This window comes from Dryobates pubescens, chromosome 22, assembly GCF_014839835.1.
Source record: "Dryobates pubescens isolate bDryPub1 chromosome 22, bDryPub1.pri, whole genome shotgun sequence".
Taxonomy (NCBI): Eukaryota; Metazoa; Chordata; class Aves; order Piciformes; family Picidae; genus Dryobates; species Dryobates pubescens.
Window position 1 is genome coordinate 1,072,788 of NC_071633.1, and position 7,048 is coordinate 1,079,835.

Sequence of the window (7,048 nt, forward strand, 5' to 3'; positions counted from 1 at the left end):
TGGGGGAGGAGGGGACAGAAAGCAGCCCTAAGAAGAAGGACTTGGGGGTGCTGGTGGGGGAGAAGCTGGCCAGGAGCAGGCAGTGTGAGCTTGCAGGCCACAATGCCAAGGGCAGCCTGGGCTGCAGCCAAAGCAGCACTGCCAGAGATCCAGAGAGGAGATTCTGACACTTTGCTCTGTTCTGGGGAGACTTCACCTGCAGTACTGTGCCCAGGTCTGGAGCCCTCAGCACAGGAGAGACCTGGAGCTGATGGAGAGGCTCCAGAGGAGGCCATGAGAATGCTCAGAGGCTGGAGAACCTCTGCTGTGAGGACAGGCTGAGGCAGCTGGGGGTGTTCAGCCTGGAGAGGAGAAGGCTCCAGGCAGAGCTCAGAGCAGCTGCCAGAACCTGAAGGGGCTGCAGGAAGGCTGCAGAGAGACTGTGCCCAAAGGGCTGCAGGGCCAGGCCCAGGGGCAATGGCTTCAGAGCAGAGCAGAGCAGATGGAGATTGGATGTGAGGAACAAGTTCTGCCCCAGGAGGCTGCTGGAACCCTGCAGCAGGCTGCCCAGGGAGGTGGCTGAGGCTCCATCCCTGGAGCTGTTCCAGGGGAGGCTGGAGAGGGCTCTGGGCAGCCTGCTCCAGGGGAGGATGTCCCTGCTGGAGGCAGGGCTGGGGCTGGAGGAGCTCTGGAGCTCCCTTCCAGCCCAAACCATCCTATGACTCCCCCATGCCCTCCCAGGACAGGTCAGGCCATCCATACAGGGGGGATGCTGCAAGAGTCCTCATGCCCCAGGGTCTGACCTGAACCTCACTGCTCTGGAGGCTGGCACCAGCTGCTGGCTGTGGGGTTCCCAGGATGCTGCCTGGCAGGTGGGGGGTGTGGGGGCTGTCCCTGCCCTTCCTGCCTAGCGTGATGCTCTCAGGAAAACCCCTGTGTGAGGCAGTAAGTGAACACTGGCAGGAGCTTCAGCACCTCCCAGCCCAGCAGGCCACTGCAGATCAGATGGCAGCACAGCCTGGCAGCACAGCCCAGGTGCCACCCCCTCCCCAGCCAGGGCTGCCAGCTGGCTGCGCTGCAGTCCTGCCCCAGCACCAACCTCAGGAGGCCCTGGAGGACAAAGTCTGCTGTTAGTTGGAGTTGCAGAGCAGCTGATGTCACATGGACCTTCTGCAGACCTCTCACCCTGGACAAAGCACCCACTGCACACTGCACTGCTGAACAGCAGATTCACCAGCCAGGGCCCCGTGCCAAGCTCTCACCAGCCTCTGCCTCACCGAGGTGCCTCTGGCTGCCCTGCCTGTGGGGACAGCAAAAGGCAGACTGGGAAAATCCATTGCCCTTGGCCCAGCAAGCAGGAGCAGGCTGCCCTGCTGAGCACAGACCAGGGCAGAGGGCACTGCACAGTGGGGCTGAGCAAGACAACAGCCAACACTGTGCAGGCTGGAGAGGAGGAAGCTCCCAGGAGAGCTAATTGTGGCCTTCCAGGTGCTGCAGGGGGCTCCAAGAAAGCTGGGGAGGGACTTTGGAGGGTGTCAGGGAGGGATAGGACTGAGGGGGATGGAGCAGAACTAGAAGTGGGGAGATGGAGATTGGCTGTGAGGAAGAAGTTGTTGCACAGGAGGGTGGTGAGAGCCTGGCACAGGCTGCCCAGGGAGGTGGTGGCAGCCTCCTGCCTGGAGGTGTTTGCAGCCAGGCTGGAGGTGGCTGTGAGCAACCTGCTGTGGTGTGAGGTGTCCCTGCCCAGGGCAGGGGGTTGGGGCTGGCTGAGCCTTGAGGTCCCTTCCAGCCCTGCCAGCTCTGTGGTTCTATGAAACACTGGGGAGAAATCCATGGGTTTGGCTTCCAAGGGAGACAGTGGAAGGCTCCTGGCATGGAAAGTGTCCACTTGGCTCTCTGCACAGCCTCAGGTCTGACTCCCTGAAGAGTGTGGTAGTGCCATCTGCTCTGTGCTCCCTCCTTCTTTACCACCATTTGGTCATGTCCTTCTGAGGTCACTCAGATTTATTTCCCCCCTTTTTTTTGGGGGGGGGGGGGGCTTGCCCTTCCTTTTCCCTTTGAACCTGGAGGCAGAGTGCAGTGCTGCCCACCTTGCCCCTGGCCTCGTGGGCACAGCTGGCATGGACCCAGTGAGGGCAGGTCTTGTGTTCTGGGATCTGGAGAAGCTGAGAATCATCTCAGATGACTTCATTTTAAAACTGAATCTGCACACAGAAGCCTGGGGGCAGGGGTGCTTAAAGACACCTCCCTGGCATAAGCACCATCACCCTGGGCACCACTGAGCAGAGCCTGGCCCCAGCCTCTTGCCCCCCACAGCTCCTTTAGCTCTTGCTGAGCATTGCTCAGCTGCCCTCTGGGGCTGCTCTTCTGCAGGCTCTCAGCCCCAGGGCTCTCAGCCTTTGCTGCTCCCAGAGCTGCTCCAGGCCCCTCAGCAGCTCTGCAGCCTCCCCTGGGCTCTCTCCAGCACTTCCCTGGCCCTCTGCAACTGGGGAGCCCAGACCTGGAACCTAGGGCAGAGCAGAGGTGCAGGAGAACCTCCCTTGCCCTGCTGGCCACACTCTTCCTCCTGCACCCCAGGTCCCCCTTGGCCTTCTTGCCCCCAAAGCACACTGCTGGCCCCTGGGGAGCTGTTGTCCCCCAGCACCCCCAGCTCCTGCTCCCGGGAGCTGCTCCCCAGCAGGTTCCCCTCCCCTGCCCTGCTGCAGGAGGCTGTTCCTGCCCAGGAGCAGGACTCTACACTGCCCTTGGTGAGCCTCAGGAGGTTCCTCTCCCCCAGCTCTCAGCCTGCCCAGCTCTGGCTGGTTGCCAGCACAGCCTGGGGGCTGCCAGCCACTGCTCCCAGTTTGGTGCCACCAGCACACTGGCAGAGGCTCCACCCTGTGCCCTCAGCCAGGTCATTGGTGAAAGCTGAACAAGGCTGGATCCAGTCCTGAGCCCTAGGGAGCACCACTGGCCACAGCCACCCATCCTGACTCCCCACCACTGCCCACAGCCCTCTGTGCTCAGGCAGTTCTCAGCCCACCACCCTGTGCCCTCCTCTGAGCCACACTTCCCATGGGGAGGTTATGGGAGATGGTGTCAAGAGCCTTGCTGCAGTGGAGGCAGACAGCATCCAGCGTGGCTCAGCTGGTGCCTGGGGAGCGAGAATCACAAGGGGGATGAGAACCAGCTGCTGGCAGCGTGTGGCTGGGAGCTCGGAGGAGGCTGAGCAGGCTCTGTGCTCCTGAGCAGGCTCTGTGCTCCTGAGCAGCCACAGCCCCACGCTCCCCCTGCCCCGCCTGCGCTCTCGCACACAGCTGGGTGCTCCTCGCTCCGGCAGCTGCTTATTGATCCCCACCAGGAAGCCATTAGGGAGGAACTGTTCCCTGCTCTGATGTGGTCACCTCCTTCTTGTGAGGAAGAAGGTCTCTGCTCCTCAGGCTGCTCTGATTGCCTCCGGGGTGGGAATCGTTCCCCTGGGAGCAGGCAGCGAGGCTCTGGGAAGGTTTGCTCCCTGCCTGCACAGTCACTCCGAGCCCCAAGAGAGCAGGGGTGTCCAGATGTGCTCCTCAACCTCTGCACTGACTGCAGAAACCTGGAGGTGTGGACTCTCCTTCTCTGGAGACAACACAAAGCCTCCAGGCTGTGTTCCCTGTGCCCTGCTCGAGGTGACGCTGCTCTGCCTGGGAGGGGTTGGCCTGGATGACCTCTGCAGCTGCCGTCCAGCCCCGAACGTTCTGTGACCCCGAGGTGTTTAAACCCCAGCCCCAGGCCCGTTCCTTCCGCACCTTCAGCCTCGGCCGTGGCAGCTGCTGCCGGCCAGGCTGCAGAGGGCGATGCAGCTTCACTTTGACCAGGCTCTGGCTCCCGCTTCAGGCTCCCACTGCCCAGGCTCTGGCTCCCGCTTCAGGCTCCCACTGCCCGGGCTCAGGCTCCCGCTTCAGGCTCCCACTGCCCAGGCTCAGGCTCCCGCTTCAGGCTCCCACTGCCCAGGCTCTGGCTCCCGCTTCAGGCTCCCACTGCCCAGGCTCAGGCTCCCGCTTCAGGCTCCCTCTGCCCAGGCTCTGGCTCCCGCTTCAGGCTCCCACTGCCCAGGCTCAGGCTCCCGCTTCAGGCTCCCTCTGCCCAGGCTCTGGCTCCCGCTTCAGGCTCCCACTGCCCAGGCTCAGGCTCCCGCTTCAGGCTCCCACTGCCCAGGCTCTGGCTCCCGCTTCAGGCTCCCACTGCCCAGGCTCAGGCTCCCGCTTCAGGCTCCCTCTGCCCAGGCTCTGGCTCCCGCTTCAGGCTCCCACTGCCCAGGCTCTGGCTCCCGCTTCAGGCTCCCACTGCCCAGGCTCTGGCTCCCGCTTCAGGCTCCCACTGCCCAGGCTCGGGCTCCTGCTTCAGGCTCCCACTGCCCGGGCTCAGGCTCCCGCTTCAGGCTCCCACTGCCCGGGCTCAGGCTCCCGCTTCAGGCTCCCACTGCCCAGGCTCTGGCTCCCGCTTCAGGCTCCCACTGCCCAGGCTCAGGCTCCCGCTTCAGGCTCCCACTGCCCAGGCTCTGTCTCCCGCTTCAGGCTCCCACTGCCCAGGCTCTGGCTCCCGCTTCAGGCTCCCACTGCCCGGGCTCTGGCTCCCGCTGCCCAGGCTCTGGCTCCCGCTTCAGGCTCCCGCTGCCCAGGCTCTGGCTCCCGCTTCAGGCTCCCACTGCCCAGGCTCTGGCTCCCGCTTCAGGCTCCCACTGCCCGGGCTCTGGCTCCCGCTTCAGGCTCCCGCTGCCCAGGCTCTGGCTCCCGCTTCAGGCTCCCACTGCCCAGGCTCTGGCTCCCGCTTCAGGCTCCCACTGCCCAGGCTCGGGCTCCTGCTTTAGCTTTGTACTGAGCAGGCTCTGGGCCCTGCTTTATGTTTCCATTATCCTGAGGTTTCCCCTTGTCACCAAGACACCAGCAGGGGTTGAGGCTTGAGATGAGGGCAAAGCCAGAGGGGGAAATGAGAGGATTGACCCCAAGACACCTGCAGATATTGAAGGTGATGCTCAACAGGGCTCTGGGCAGGATGGGCCCTTGGCTGAGGCCAATGGGATGATGTTCAGCAAGGCCAAGGGCTGGGTCCTGCACCTCAGTCACAGCAACCCCAGGAAGGCTCCAGGCTGGGGGCAGAATGGCTGCAAACTGCCCAGCAGGAAAGGCCCTGGGGGTGCTGGGTGCCAGCAGCTGAAGATGAGCCAGCAGTGCCCAGGGGGGCAAGAAGGGCAGCAGCAGCCTGGCCTGGAGCAACAATGCTGTGGGCAGCAGGAGCAGGGCAGGGATGGTGCCCCTGGGCTGGGCACTGGGGAGGGCACAGCTTGAGGGCTGGGTTCAGTTTTGGGCTCCTCACTCCCAGAAGGACTTTGAGGGCTGGAGCAGGGCCAGAGAAGGGCAATGGAGCTGGGGAAGGGTCTGGAGAGCAGGGTTGGGGAGGAGCAGCTGAGGGAGCTGGGGGGGTTGAGCCTGGAGCAGAGGAGGCTGAGGGAGCCCTCCTTGCTCTCTGCAGCTCCCTGAGAGGAGGCTGGAGCCAGGATCAGCCTCTCCCTTGTAACAAGTGTGAAAATGGCCTCCAGTTGTACCAGGGGAGGCTTAGGTTGGACATGGGAAGAAACTTCATGACTGAAAGGGTTGTCCAAGCCTGGCAGAGGCTGCCCAGGGAGGTGGTGGAGTCCCCATCCTCACTTTGGAATGGAATGGAATTAACCAGGTTGGAAGAGACCTTTGAGATCATCACATCCAACCTATCATCCAACACCACCTCATCAACTAACCCATGGCACCAAGCACCCTGTCAAGTCTCCTCCTGAACACCTCCAGGGATGGGGACTCCACCACCTCCCTGGGCAGCGCATTCCCAGGGCCAATCTCTCTCTGAAGAGTTTCTTCCTAGCATCCAGCCTGAACCTCCCCTGGTGCACCCTGGAGGTGTTTCCAAGGGGCAGAGCCGTGGTGCTGAGGACTATGGTTGAGCCCCAGCCCTGGCAGAGTTGGGGAATGGTTGGGCTGGGTGAGCTGAGAGGGCTGTGCCAGTTCTGTGGCACTGCCAGTGGGGACATCTCCCCTGAGCATCCACGGCTCTGCCCCTAGGGATTCCTGGGCACTTGTGCCAAATCACTCTGGACTCACTGCAGCCTCTCCTCAGTCCCTCCAGGGGAGGACACTCCACCACTGCCCTGAGCAGCTTGGGCCAGGCCTCCACAGCCCTTCTGGGTAAGAACTTGTTCCTCATGTCCAACCTCAGCCTCCCCTGGTGCAACTTGAGGCCACTTCCTCTTGTCCTATTTGCCTGAACTTTGCAGCTGGGCAAAACCCTGCCAGGGTTTGGCTAAGTGGCAGACACTGAAGGCTCCTCCAGGCATGCTGCTGCCTTCCCAGAGTTGTTAAAGGCACTTGAGAGTTCTGGCTCTTGGAGGCTGCTAGGAGGGGGCACTGCAGGGGCTTCCACTCCTGGATGGGATGAGCAGGTGATGGGATGGGGCTGGAGCTGCCGTGGCATGGGGGCTGGAGCCAGCGTGGCATGGGGCTGGGGGGATGCTGGCTTTGGCCAGCATTAAATGAGGAAGCAGAGGGTCCTCTTGCAGTGCCCTGCATGCTGCAGGCAGTGCTCTGCTTGCCCGAAGCAGAGGTTGAGCAGGAGTATCTGTGGGAACTCTATGAAGCAAATAGGAAATGAAGGAAGTTTTTTAAGGAATAAAGAAGAAAAGCAAAGTGCTCTTGGAGAGGAGCACAGCTCTGGGAGCAGCTCGGAGGGCCTGCAGGAAAGGAGGCTGAGGAGCTCCTCTTCCTTATTGTAAGTGCTGAGCCCAAGGGAAATGGCCTCCAGCTGCACCAGAGGAGGTTTGGGTTGCGCATGAGGAGCAGCTTCTTCCTACCTGGGGCTGTCCAGGCCTGGCCCAGGCTGCCCGGCGCAGTGGGGGAGTCCCCACCCCTGGAGGGGTTTTAAAGCCGTTGAGGTGCGGCTGAGCGGTGCCGGCTGGCCCTTGGCGCTCTCCTCCGGCCACCAGGGCTCTGCGCTTCCTTGCCCCTGTGCCGAGGAACCTGCGGAGGGCAAAAGCAGAGCTGCCGCGGGCGGGCGGCAAAAGGCG